The sequence below is a fragment of the Rhincodon typus genome, chromosome 24, assembly GCF_021869965.1.
Source record: "Rhincodon typus isolate 14 chromosome 24, sRhiTyp1.1, whole genome shotgun sequence".
In the NCBI taxonomy this organism is placed as follows: Eukaryota; Metazoa; Chordata; class Chondrichthyes; order Orectolobiformes; family Rhincodontidae; genus Rhincodon; species Rhincodon typus.
Window position 1 is genome coordinate 12,825,024 of NC_063355.1, and position 15,375 is coordinate 12,840,398.

A 15,375-nucleotide genomic window follows, 5' to 3' on the forward strand; every position below is an offset into this window, starting at 1 on the left:
ATTTTATTTGTCTGAGCAGTGGGAAATTTCTTTCTTTATCTGACAGTGCCATTGTCCGTCCATAAATACCTCATGTTGCAACTAGGTATAATCCTGGGAGTCCTCAATATTGACTTCAGACTTCTGGAAGTCTCATGGTTTCAAGCCAAGCAAAGGGGATGTCTGCTGCTCAGCCTCTTCATTTCTCATATTCCTCTTTGGACCTTAATTGCCAATGATTTAAAATGGGCCCGTATTGGTGACAGTGATTTACTTTTGAGTACAAAGATACAGTACTTTATGGTTTTGGAGCAGTAGTTTATGGTGTACAAATTTCCCAAGACTTCTGCCCTGGGCCAAAGTTGTAATTGTATGGTTTGCACCCCTAACCCCTTGTTTCTGGTCCAGATCCAAGGTGACCCCTCCATTCTTCCCAAAGTTTTCTAAGCATCCCTCATCTCAGGTTTCTGATAATTCCTATGTGCCTCTTGATGTCCTCCCTCAGTCTTCGCCATTGAGAATGAACCAAACCCACGAGGATATACCCCTTAAACCAGAACCACAGAAATATTTATACATCATGTAACTTCCATACCTAATATTATAGATCATTATGAGCCTAGACAGTTTCACCTCCAGATCTTGAGCTTCCTCTATCAACTATAGCATAAACATTTTATGCCCATTGTTTCTGATTTCATGGTGATGTTGCAAAAGATATTTTGACAATAATGAGCATTCGATTAAATGTGTTCTAACCATGTCAAAGTTTCAGTGCATGAAAATCAGTAAAAGTATTATGATTACATTTCAACAGTTACGTACATTGTGCATATTAACATTCAAAGAAAAGATAATAGATTAAACCAAGACAACTCTTGAGTTCCCTTGTTTTAACCTGGTGACACTAAGTGTATTTTTGCAACACCAATGCAACTACAGACACACCCAGACCCTTGAGTCAGCCGGAAACATAAATTTATTTTTGCTCAAAATTTGGAGGAATACATAGCATTATTTAAATCTTGCAATGCCTAATCCCTCAAAATACCTTCAAAAGCTCATAGTCCTCCAGCACTTTAGGTGCAAAATCTAGGTTCCTTCACTTTGAATGTCTCTTGGAGCAAGCACTGAGGGAAAAAGTATTCAGGTCTTCAAAGTTTATCACAGTGTATCTCATTGGTAGCATCATTGGTCAAGTTGGCCAAATCCTGAAGGTAGGTAATACTTGTAACATGTAAGTGTCATGAAATAATCATGTGAAGCAAGATAAAACCCAAACAGCTTCCCAATCTTTAGCAGTGTTTACATGTGTGTACTTTGCCTTCAAGGAGGTTTAACTTTAAGGTCGCCATGTATTATGCATATACAATGTTGTGCCTGTCTGTCAATGCATCTGCTGTGGGGGTTTGCAAGTAGCACAAACAATAATCAGCAGTTTGCCGCAATGTCTGCTTAATCATTTAAAATGTGTTTTACTACTTCAAATAAATGTAGTCGTAGAGTTAGTCAATCCTTGATGAGTTATTTACTATTTGATCACCATTATCACTGAATCTCCCAGCATTAATCATGCTTCTTAAAGTGCCTGACTGCTTGCAATTTTTATAAATGCACCAATTCATTAGAATATAACAGCAAAGACTTCAGTTGCATGCCCATGCTGTGAGGATAAAAACAGTTTCTTAGACATTTTCATTCATAGTCTTACACCAGCAAGGAGAAGCAGATGCTATGTCAGAGAACTAAAGAAGGTGGGTGATTTCTTTTTTGATGTTTAACCATTGTTCCAATGATTCATAACTCTGCTGACAATTTAATAATTAAAGAAATGCTTTTTTTTACCAACATTTTCATGTAAGTTAAAATGCCTTATGTAGTACGGTACATTTAAGTTTTAAAAGTTCCTTTAAGGTAATATTGATCTTTAGAGGTTTTTACAAAAGTGCTAAATGTGACAAGGGGCACCAACATTTTATAATTCACTGTTACAAGTCTATTTATGTAATTGGACTTTAGCACGCTTTATAAAAGTGCAATATGTTAAATATAGCATATGCAAACCACTCGTAAGCTGATGTGAGCTAATGCTTGAACAGGTATTCCAGAATCTATTGTGAAATCTTCAACAAACCTTAAGTGGGATATATATTCACCCATGGCACCTTACTTATTGTGGTTTGCGTATGGTAACTGTACTCCATATATTATAATTGAATGACACAGGCACAGAGGAGAGTGTGGCAATATTTCTGCTTGCTGAGGAAGAAGATCACTACCCACCCTAGAGAGTATACAGACACATGATGTCCTATGAATAATGTCAGTGGAATTGTGTATCAGGTGACTTTGAGTCAGTGAGGAATGGAAGGAATACTTCAGTGAAACCTAAAATTCTGCACTGCCTTATCAGTGCCAATGAAAATCACCACAGCACTGATTTTTTTTCTGTGTCTGGGGAAAATGCAACATTTCCCAGAACATTGCAGGTCCTGCATTCAGTGGGGAACTGAGGTAATTTATCGTTGTGCTTTAGACGTCGTTAATCTCAACATGTCCCCTGTGAAGGTGGAGTGATCCTTCACATTCCATAATATTGCTGCATGCCACTGACAACATTAGCAGGTGAACTGGTTATTCCATCAACAAATACAGCTCCATTCTTTGAAAACGATAAGAGTATGTGACACCCAAATGAAGATGCTAAATGGAAATGTGACCTGTCCTGGATTTCCCACGTAAATGCGAAAGTTAAGAAGGAACAACACGCCTCTTCTTCCTCAGGCGGCTCGGGAAATTTGCCATGTCCATAAGGTCCCTCACCAACTTTTACAGATGCACCATTGAAAGCGTACTGTCTGGGTGCATAATGGCCTGGTATGGCAACTGCTCTGCCCAGGACCGTAAGAAACTACAGAAGGTGGTATGCACAGCCCAGATGATCACGGAAGCCAACCTTCCATGCATGGATTCTATTTACATGGCTCACTGCTGTGGAAAGGCAGCCAACATCATTAAAGACCCATCGCACCCTGGTAATGACCTCCTACAACCTCTTCTATCAGGCAGAAGATACGGAAGCCTGAACACATGCACAAGCAGGTTCAGGAACAGCTTCTTTCCAGCTGTTATCTGACTGTTGAATGGACTCTAACCTCAAATAATGTAACCTGCAATGTAACCTGTATGCCTCTAAGTCTTTTTGATCTGTACATCCTTTGTTTGCAGTGATCTGCCTGTACTGTTCATAAACAAAGATTTTCACTGTATTTCGGTACATATGACAATAAAATCAAAATCAAATCAAATCAAATGAAAAGAATCAGGAACCTCTGCTTAATTCATTCACCCTGGTGATCTCAAGATAGAACCAGACCACAAGTGCATCACCAAGAGATTTCAGGATGGTTCCTGGGTGGTAAGAGTGACCTGTGAAAAACGTGTCTGGCCAGAGGAGCAGTCATAAAGCACAAGAATGTCATCTTCTTTCTATGGCAGTCCCTCAGAGTTGAGGATGTCTTGTTTCCGCTCTGGGAGATGGGGAGGGGGAGTGATTCTGCAGTCGCTGAATAGTCCAATCCTGGATCCGTAGACCCTGCCACAGGGAGGGGTTGGTGGTGTGTGAGGTGGGAGGGTAGGACACTCCGGATTCTGCACACACTTTCTGCTGCTTGTACTTGTCCTCCACTGGCAATAAACTGCCAAAGTGGAAAAAAAGTATGCAGTGCATCCAATCAGCTGATTATCATCCAATGACCCACTCTATATCATCTTTAGGCAAGGTGATAATGGCATAGTGATAATGTCGTTGGATGGGCAATCCAGAGACCTTGGCTAATGTATCTGGAGACATAGATAAATCCCATCATGTCAGATGTGAAATTTGAATCTAATAAAATCTAGAATTAAAAGGTTGCCCAATGATGGCTATGAAACCATTGTTTGATGTAAAATATCCTTCAGGGAAAGAAACAAGTCATCCTGACCCAGTCTGGCCTATATCTGACTCCAAACCCACAGTGACGTGGTTTAACTTTAATTGCCTTTTGGGAAATTAGGGATGGGCAATAAATATTGGCTTAGAAAGTGACACCCAGATGCCATGAACAAGTGACAAAAAGGGAAAGGTTAGAGGTCTCATCCACCGTGCTATCCAGTGGTCTTTATTCACCAATATTCTGCTCTCTGAAGTTCTGGTTATGTTTCACAAAGACCATTTGGCTCCAGACTTCATTATAGCATTGGTGAAACTAAAGATAAAATAAGCTGAAATCCTAAAGTGAAGTTAGAGTGATGACCTTTAACATCAAGCAACATTTGATCAAGTGTGGAGGGAAGGACCGTTGGTAAAGCTGAAATCAGTGGAAATCAGGGAGAAACTCTTCACTGTTTGGAGAGATAGCTAACATATAGGAAAATGATTAAGGCTCTTGCAGCCCCAGGATATTGCTCCAGGAGTTCCTCAGGATAATGTCTAGGCCTTACCATTTTCAGCTGCTTCATCAAAGACCTTCCCTGTATCATAATATTTGAAGTGAGTATTTCCATTCATGATGCCATTCTTCACTTCCACGTGCAGCTCCTCAGATACTATAGTATCCTGTGTCTGTGTACAGCAAGACTTGGACAACAGATTGGGTTTCACCCAATAAGGGGCTAGTAAAGTTCATACCTCACAAATAGCAGCCAATCATCAACAGCAAATGTACCACTTCCCTTGGACATTCTATGGCATTGTCACCATCAAGTTGCCCAACATCAACATTGTGGGGGTCATCATTGACCTGAAGCTTAACTGGGTAAGTCATGTAAACACTGGGTTGAATCTTTCCATACTTTGGCAAAGTGTCAGTTTCAGCAAATATCATGGATGGTTTCTTTATCTTTCTGAAACCCATCTCATTAACTTTCTAATATTCCCCAATGCACCCCTTTCATCCAATGCCAACTGCATTCTACCACTTGCCATACCCAGGAGACCCCACCACTGCCAGGGCATCCCTGGCACATGTACCATCTTTAAAAGGTTACAATGCACTTGGACAAGCGCTGTCAGTCTGGAGCTGCCCTGCATAGTTCATGACATTTTCCCCAAAAATGGCAGATAAGAGAACATTTCTGCTACAGACAGACACCCATTGGTCCTGACCGACAGAATGGCACAGACAAGGGATGTCTTCTTCCCCCATGTCATGCCATAGATCATGCCTGCCTGGTGTGAGGCCCCTGATGGGGCTGTGAGAATCCAGGTAGGCTTAAAGAGTGATAAGGGGGTGAGTGAACAGCCCTGGGATGCAATTTGTGAAATGGCTGCTTGTCCTTGTACGTAAAGTGTCCTTTCAGAGCAATGCAGTGATGGTTGTTGGTGTACCCCGAGATGCAGCATTAAAGGGCAGAAACATACTGTATGTCAGTTGGAAATGTGGTTTTATGATGTATGAAGGCTGGTACAGATCAGTTGCTAATTTCAGTGCCGAAGCCGTGGAGTGTGCCCAGAGATGTTGGTGCCAGGTCTTCAAGATGGAGAACTGCAGGGGAAGGAGCGACACGACATTGTCAGGTAGCTGCTCTGACATTCATGTCAGGGATTATCACTATGTAATTTCCTCAAGGTGATGGCACGATAGGAATCTTGCACATTAATGAGGCAAGATTTGCAATTAATGAGGCTATTAGCAAACAATAATGCCTGCTAATAGGTATTTCACCACTCCCTAGAGGGAATCCCGTCTCCACTTCCAAAACTCCGTTGGAAAATGCAATGAGTTGCTCTGGACATCGAGAAAAGCCTCATCTCACACAATTTCCCAGATTTCACATCATAGCCTATGTCTTTCAGAGTTTTATAAAATTCAGCCCACATTGTGTTCAAACGCAGGTCAGAGGCTGGGAATTCTGTAGAGAGTGACTCATCTACAGACTTGCCAAAACATGTCCACCATCTATAAAGCACGAGTCAGGAGTGTGATGGAATACTCACCACTTGCCTGGGTAAGTATGGTCTCAACATCATGCAAGAAGCTCCACACCATTCAGCGCAAAGTAGCCCACAGAACTGGCACCGAACTCACCATTGGCATGTCATGGCAAGCAATCTTACCTGCGGTAGCTTGTCATGGCTTTTTTACCAGCATCTCCCAAACATGCAACCTCTACTTTTTATTTATTCATTCACAGGATGAGGACATTGGCTCGGCCAGCATTTATTGCCCAGAGGGCAGGTAAGAGTCAACCACGATCCTGTGGGTCTGGAGTCACACGTAGGCCATACCAGGTAAGGATGGCAGTTTCCTTCCCTAGAGGACATTAGTGAACCAGAGGGGTTTTTCCCGACAATTAACAATGGATTCACGGTCATCATTAGATCCTTAATTCTAGATATTTATTGAATTCAAATTCCACCAGATGCTGTGGCAGGATTCGAACCCGGGTCCCCAGAACATTACCTGGGTCTCTGGATTAACAGTCTGTTGATAATACCACTGGGCCATTGCCCTCCACTTGACTAACTAGAATGAAAAGGGCACCACGTTTATGGAAATAGTACCACTGCAAGTTTCTCTTCATGTCATTCTGACTTGAAAATATATTGCAGTTCCTTCAAGATTCCAAGGTCAAAATCCTGAGACATCCACCTAACACAACAGCAGAACGACCTATGGTGAGATTTAATAAAGATATGTTAAATTATGAGGGCCTAGACAGAGGGGATAGAAAGGAGCAAAGAGGCCAATGACTAGGGAGCACAGGTTTAAAGTAATTGGTAGAAGGAATAGAGAGAAAGATAAGGAGTAATGGGTTCATCCAGAAAGTCATAGCTGTTCAAACTCACAGCCCGAATGGAGGTAAAGGCAGGAACACTGACTGGAATTTGAAAATATTTATATTTGTACTTGAGGTGCTATAACCTTCAGAGCTCTGCAGCAAGTGCAAAATAGTGGAAATGGACCAGAAAGCATTATCAGGTTATCATGGACACAATGAGCTGATGGGTTTCATTCTGTGTTGTAAACATTTTCCGCATGACACCAGGTTATAGTCCAACAGACTTATTTGAAGACACAAGCTTTCAGAGTATTGCGCCTTCTTTAGGTGTCAGCAAAATAAACGTGATGGGCTATAACCTGGTATTGTGTGAATTTTTGACCTTGTCCACCCCAGTCCAACACCGGCACCTCCACATCATGGTAAACATTTCTGTTAGAAGATGTACCATCTTTTATTATATGATAAATATATTCTTAACTGCTTCACCCAGACTCCCCTCCCCCAAAAAGTGTTGCACTTCCCTTTCCTTGAACAGAACTTAATTAACTTTGCTCAATTTTTACCTTGATATTTCCAGACATCCTAAGCCATTGAGATAGTCATTAACAAATTTGCGAAATATTTGTGATCCTGTGTTTGTGGTACCTTTATAGGAGAAACAAATAACTGATTTGATGGGATATCTTGAATGATATTTAGTAACTATTATTTTGTATCTTTCACCTTTGGCTGCTTTATAAACATTGCAACCTGCGTTCAGTGAGCCTCATAAAAGCTTATAGTGAATGCAAATTGAGGCTTACTCCTTTATCTATTGGTAGCTATCTAGTGCATTGTCTAGCCTTTCACTTTGGAAAAGTAAAGTACCAGATGAAGTATTTTCCATCTGAATGAATGTCTTAAAATGTCAATCTAAAGCAACTGAATACTGTCATTATGCTGTCCCTCTGAGATATAAAAGTAGCTCAGAGGCTTTTTTACATGTAAATTGCAATGCACTTTGGTGCAGAATGTGATCTTTCACAGCTCAAAATCAACAGCTCAATTTATTTTCCTCAGAGCCTGGCAAAACAAATCTTGTGATGTCGTTCATGGCAGAAAGCCTGGCGTCCTTACCCAATTCAGACTACGTGTGACTCCAGTTCCAAACCAGGTGGTTGGCTATTGACTGTCTCCTGAAATGACCTAGAAAATCTTAGTTACAAGCGGCGGTGGGTGCTGAATAGGCTGGGACTTTTTAACCCTGGAGCTTCGGAGGCTGACGGGTAACCATATGGAGGTTTGTAAAATCATAAGGGGCATAGATGAGGTGAATAGCCAAGGTCTTTTTTACCCAGTGTAGGGGATTCCAAAACTAGACAGTATAGGCTTAAGGTGAGAGGGGAAAGATTTAAAAGGGATCTGAGGGGGAAACCTTTCACACAGAAGGGCGGTGTATGAATGAAATAAGCTGCCAAAAGAGGTGGTATAGACATTTACAATTGCAACATTTAAAAGACTTTTGTACATGTACACGAATAGGAAAGGTTTAGAGGGGATATGGACAAAATGCAAGCAAATGGGATTAGTTAAGTTTGGAATACCTGTTCAGCATGGATGAGTTGGGCCAAAGGGTCTGTTTCTGTGCTGTATGACTCTATATACCACTGCAAACATGCACTGAAATAATGCCAGAACACCATTGCCTTTTCAAAGGAATTTGGACAATTACTGCTAACTTTGCAGGAGACACCCAACATGCCAAGAATGGACAGGAAAAGGTGAAGGGGGTCTTGTGGCACACTGGTAGTGTCCCTACCCCTGGACCAGAATGTCTAGGTTCAAGATCCACCTACTCCAGGCTACAACTTGTCTAACCAGGTTGTTTAAAACAATCCAGGGAAAAGCTGAATTGATGAGTAGCATTGAAGGGTTTTATGCCATGTTCTTATCAACTGGTTTTTGAGTTCAACACGCATAAGGGTGAAAGGAAGTGAGTTTATATTGGAATGAGACAGAGACAGGTTTTGTGGGAGATGGAAGTGGGTGGCACAGCTATTACTGTCAGTGTATGTGAGGAGTTGACTAGAGAAAGTGAGCACTGGGCCTTCAGGTTTAATGGTGTCGAGGTGGGTAAAGGTAAGTGAAGAAGGTGTTACAGGTGATAGTGTGAATGGTAGAGTCTTGGCTGGATGTCGGTACAGTAGCAGTGATACAGCGTGAGCTATCAGAGAGAAGTTGGTGGCACTTAGGCTAACAGAGTGGAGAAGGTTATTAACCTTCTTCGTATAGTTTTTTTTTATTCATTCATGGGGTAATGGTATTGCTGGCTAGGTCAGCAGTAATTGTACATCCCCAAAGGCCCAGAGGGCAGTTAAGCATCAACCACACTGTTGTGTGCCTGGAGTCACATGTAGGCCAGAACAGGTGAGTTGGGCGGTTTCCATTAGTGAAACAGATGGGATTTTTCTGACAATCGACAATGTATTCATTAGCGTCTAAATTCCAGATTCTTTTTATAAAGTTCAAACTTCCACCATCTGCCCTGGCAGGATTTGAACCTGGTCCTTAGGACATTAAATAAAAACCGAAAGAACTGCGGCTGCTGTAAATCAGGAACATAAACAGAATTTGCCGGAAGCTCAGCAGATCTGGCAGCGTCTGTGAAGAAAAAGTCAGAGTTAATGTTTCGGGTCCGGTCACCCTTCCTCTGAGCTCCCAGCAACTTCTGTTTTTCATAGAATCCCTGCAGTGTGGAAACAGGTCCTTTGGCCCAACAAGTCCCAATAGACACTCAGAGCATCCCACCCAGACCCACCCCCCAAATCTACACATCCCTGAACACTATGGGACAATTTAGCATGACCATCCACCTAACCTTCACATCTTTGGACTGTGGGAGGAAACTGGAGCACCAGAGGAAACCCACGCAGACAGAGGGAGAAGGTGCAAACTCCACACAGACAGTTGCCCGAGGGTGGAATCAAACCCAGGTCCCTGGCACTGTGAGGCAGCAGTGTTAACCACTGAGCCACCATGCCGCCCTTTTGTTCCTCAGAACATTACCTGGGTCTCTGGATTAACAGTCCAGGGATAATACCACTAGGCCATCATCTCCCCATGTGCTAGGCTATAGTATGAGGCATTCCTGCAGACAGCTGAGACTGGTTTAACCTGGGTGGCAACTTCATCCCGGGCTGGTGTGGTCCGGTCTCATGGTCTGCTCTGCTAGTCCTGGAGAAAGAGGAATATCCCGCCTGTGTACCAGCCTGCCAAGCACAACTTAGTAAACAAGGTGTCAAATTCCCCATGTCTGCCATGTTCTGGGGCAAATATCCTCAACTGAGCAGGGTAGCTCCGGCCTGACAGTAGTTGTCCATGCGCGCAATGGTCTTTTAAAAATGGCGTGTGTTACCATGGGGTAATCAAGATGCCATATGGGTATAGTAGGTCGTTAATGAGGTGAGTTTGGTAAGATGCAGTGAGAGAACTCGCTAGGCCTCAAGGTGAGAAACCTTCCAAAAAACCCAATACAAATAAAAGTTTTCCAAAGAAACGTAAAACTGAGTCTATTCCAGTCCTGAAGAAGGGCCACTGGGTTCAATAATTTGACTCTGCTTTCTCTCCACACATGCTGCCAGACTTGCTGAGTTTCTTCTGGTTTTATTTCAGATCTTCAGAATCTGCACTCCTTTGCCTTTATATTTGATTGAGCCAATAGTTTCTCTTTGTGTAGTTTAAAGTGCCAGATTGTCTTTCTTGCTCCATGTGTTCAGAGGTTCATTGTAGGCCACAGAGATCAAATTGCTTAGTCACGGTTAACATGCTAAATTTACTTGCGTTGCCATTAAACACTGAAGTTATTTTTAGCAGATGTTTCAGCCCTGGATGCTTTACATGGTTAAAAAATAGCCTGTACTACATGGATGACGGGACTAGAATTAGTTATGGCAACATCACAATTGAGTTTCGGTGCCTGGTTTTCTAAGTTCCAGTTTTCTCAACATTCCATGAAGAGATATATTTTGACTTTACATAATTGTGTGAAATAGGTGATAGTAATCAATGGAATTGATCTGTATTTGATTGTATTGACCTGCTCACTGATCTTTGCACTGGTGCTTGTTGGCTCAAGCCTCTGGGGTGGAGCTTGAGAGTCCATGGGCTGGCTCCACAGACATACAGAAGATTCTAGAAAGCCCCAGAGCTCCCTACAGAGACTACATTGCATACTGCAAGTTCTAAGACATTTAAAGGTCTGTCAATAAACTGTTTGAATTTAGAACTAGACTAATCTCTGCATTGATCTGGAATAGATTAAGATATAAAGCACCTCAATACAAACACCACAAAGCTCTCCTGATCTTTAATAGATAACAAGGTGTAGAGCTGGATGAACACAGCAGGCCAAGCAGCATCAGAGGAGCAGGAAAGCTGACATTTCGGGTCTAGACCCTTCTTGTCCATTTCTGAAGAAGGGTCTAGACCCGAAACGTCAGCCTTCCTGCTCGTCTGATGCTGCTTGGCCTGCTGTGTTCATCCAGCTCTACACCTTGTTATCTCAGATTCTCCAGCATCGGCAGTTGCCACTATCTCTCTCCTGGTCTTTATTTATCTTGACTTCACAGAATCACAGAATTGTTAAAGCACAGAAGGGGGACATTTGGCCTGTTGTATCTTCACTGATTCTTCAGAGGAGCGAATCACTGAGTCCAACTCTCCCACCTTCTCCCTGAGCCCTACACTCTTCCTTTTAAGATAATTATCCAATTCCCTCTTGAATGCCTTAATTGAAGGTGCCTTGACCCCATTCTCAGGCAGTACATTCCAGATGCCATCCACTCACATGGGAGCTGCTGACAACTTTACACAAAGCTCCTCATCCATTGGATTGTACTGTACTAAAATTGAGACTTAGATGCAATACATTGAATTGCAAAGAACAAAATCATAAGAATTCCCACAAGCTTTCATTTTCCACTGGTCATTTCTCCATCTCTCTTGACTTTGAAATCCATAGTCTCAACTTCAGGCTGGAATACAAAACCTCACATCAGCTTCAACTAGAGTCTGAAATGCTGCAAGGTATTATCACTTGAATCCTTAAAGTGTATTCCTAGTGAATGCTTTCCCATTTACATTTAGCAGAGGCGTTTTTTGGGTGTTCTTCGTCAAACAGGTTAAGTTACTGATAGAAAAACATTAAGCACTGGAACACCCCTACACATCAGTGTAATTATAGTTATTGTTCTATTTATATTGTATGTAAATACAGTTAAAGTATTGTGATGATGCTAAAGATATGTGCAATGGTGGATAGACCCAGAGATCAAAGAGATTATTTAGTATCCAACTCAAAGCTCATAAATTATCTGTTCAGAGGTGCCTTACTCTGGACTGCTTGCTTGTTATCATTATTTTGAGTTGCCTTATGAAATGGTGCTGTAATTTTTTTTTAAATTTAAGCTATTTTTCGAATCAACCTGTTCAGAGACGTTATTACATACCTCTGGAGCAGGTGGGACTTGAAGCTGGGCCTTTCAGGGCTAGGGGCACCGGTACTGCACCACAAGAGGGCCTAAGATATGAGCAAGGGGGAGAAAATAGTGAAAGAGGAGGGTAGTTATTAGCTAAGGGGTGATTGACTGAATGGACACTATGAGAATGGTGGCCAAGTCTGGCTCCATTGATCCTAGGACAGCCTGTTGACTCAGAGCCACCACAGTACTCAGCAACCTGCCTGGTCTGCAGGTTGGAAGACAGTAGATCTATAGGAAAACTGGCAGGGTTCCAACACTGAGGGATGAGAATACCAGGAAAGACAGTTCCCAAGTTGACGTGGAATCTACTGAGAAATAAAAACAAGAGCCAATCATACAGGAGTCCATCAAGTCTACTTCACCACTTACAATGATCATGGACGAACTGTTGTAGCCATTTTCCTAACCTATCCCCACATTCCTTGATTCTCTTAAAGACAAAAATCTATTGATCTCAGTCCTGCACATGCTTAAAGACTGGGTATTCAGGATTCTCTGAGATAGAAAATTCCAAAGGTTCACAACCATCTGAGTAAAGACATTTCTCCTCACCTCTGTTCTAAATGGCTGGGCTCTTAACCTAAGGTTACAATTCCTAGTTTTAGACTCTCTAGCCAAAATGAAACAGCCTGTCCACATCTCTCCTGTGAAACCACTGAATAATGTTATTCATTTCAATAAGATTATATTCCATTGTTCTAAACTCCAGAGAATATAATACTTCATTTTCCCTTGTAGATCAACCCTTTCATACCAGGAACCAATCTGGGTGAATCTGGCAGGTAGATTTTTCCTTTAGAAAGGATCAAAAATGGACACTGTGTGGTTTTACCAATGCTCTGCACAATTATAAGCCCCCACAAACATATGGTATAATTTGCTTGTGGTCCCCTTTGACTGCATTGCTAGATGACACTGAATTGAGAAGGAGGTGCAAAATTCAATCCAGGGTTCTGTTGCCCTTCTTCTAACTACCAGATCCAGCACTCAACCAGGGAATGGTATTCATGCCAACTTTGCAGGATTCAGTAAGACGGACTTTTTTGATTGGAGTAACAAAGCTAAACTAAAAAAAAATACAGGGTGGACCACTATTCATTAAATAAAACCAGATTTCTAATGCCAAAAATGTTGCTGTGTTTTGAATTATGTCATTGGGTGTTGATGAATATTATGTACATTCGTTTCAGTTTTTTATACCATTGCCATCTGTAATTATTGGCAGAAAGTACACTGGATTCAGTGCCTGGATGGAAACCTCACATAAAATCCCTCAGAAATCTACTCAAGAACCTTAGATATATTAAACGGATTCCAAGCAGTAATCTGAGTCAGCCATTTGGATAAGTTGTAAATTGTCTGAGTCTCACTCTGCCAATTCAAAACACAAGGACACAGACCTTCTATTTGCTCCATTAAGACTTGTCCCTCCATTCCTCCAGACCTTTCATTTTAACATTGACCCTGTTTTTAATGGCCTTTTTATTTTTGTGCCTCCTGCAATTTATTCAAAGCATTCTTTGAATAAAGACGGTCTTCCAGCTGTCAATTTAAAATCCCTTTCCATTATTTAAACGTATCTCTCTTTTCCTTACTGTACAGGCCTATTTTGAAGAAATATTCTGGAGTTACCTGCTGCCACTTAAAATTTCAGGTGCTTTAACATGGTGACTCTTTTGACTGCCCTCTCTTTTAGACTTCAGAGTTTAAACCCCTTCAGTTATGTCACTGCTTTGTATTCCTGTCAGCAATCCATTCCCCCTGCACTGGTCATGATTTTGCGAAGGATTCAGCAATATGTAGATGTACCGTTACACTGACTGTCACTCATCTCTGTTTACTCCCAGTGCCAAGTCCCCAGCTGTCAGTTTGACCTTTTATACCGCACATTTAAAAACAAATCTTTCACTGGTGTTCTCTCTGAAGAGAAAACCTGTGACCGGATCCAAGCTGTTTTGTATGTCCAGGCCTTGAAATGCAGCAGAGATAGTAGGAACTGCAGATGCTGGAGAATCTGAGATAACAAGGTGAAGAAGGGTCTAGGCCCGAAACGTCAGCTTTCCTGCTCCTATGATGCTGCTTGGCCTGCTGTGTTCATCCAGCTCTACACCTTGTTATCTTGAAATGCAGCATTTACTTTTTGAGTCATCATCTCATGTGTTTTCAAGGACATCCGTAAACATCCACCACGCCAAAGTTGCCTCTTTCTTTTCATAAAGTTCATGGTGACTGTAGACAGACTTTCCAATCGCAGATGCTGTATAGTCAAATTCAATCCAGTCCTCAGCCAGTGTCAGTAAACCTGTGCTTTCCCCAGCTTTCACTAGATCATAAATGTGTAGAATTCTGTGGCTTTTTTTTTTACCCAGTTTAGTGATATTTTTCTAGCTTCCAATACAGGATTTTACAAAGTTACAAAGCAGTTAATTACAGCATAGAAACAGATCCAAAAGGACTAGTGCCAATATTTCAAATTTTGCATGAATGCTTTCTGACCATTTTTCATCCAACCCTAAATGACATATGCTTCTGTTCCTTTCTCTCTCATGTGCTTATGTGATTTCTCCTTAAATACATCTCCGCTATTGATTTCAACTATGATACGGAGTTCCATACCCTGGGTTGAACTTCATATAGAATCATACAGCATGGAAACAGACCCTTCGGTCCAACTTGTCAATGCCAACCAGGTATCCTAAACTGAACTAGTTCCATTTGCCTGCATTTGGCCCATATCCCTCTAAATCTTTCCTATTCATGTACCCATCCAAATATCTTTTAAATGTTGTAACTGTACCCACACCTGTCACTTCTTCTGGCAGCTCATTCCATACATGCATCACTCTCTGCATGAAAAGAATTGCCCACTGGATCCCTTTTAAATCTTTCCTCTCTCACCTTAAACCTATACCCTCTAGCTTTGGACTCCTGTACCCTTGGCTATTCACCTTATCTATGTCCCTCATAATTTTATAAACCTTTATAAGGTCATTCCTCAACCCCTCATACTGAAGCGTAGAAGTCCCAGCCTATCTAGCCTTTCCTTATAAAACAAACTCTTCAGTCCCAGCAACATGCTTGTATTTTTTTTTCTTGTTCTCTTTCTAGA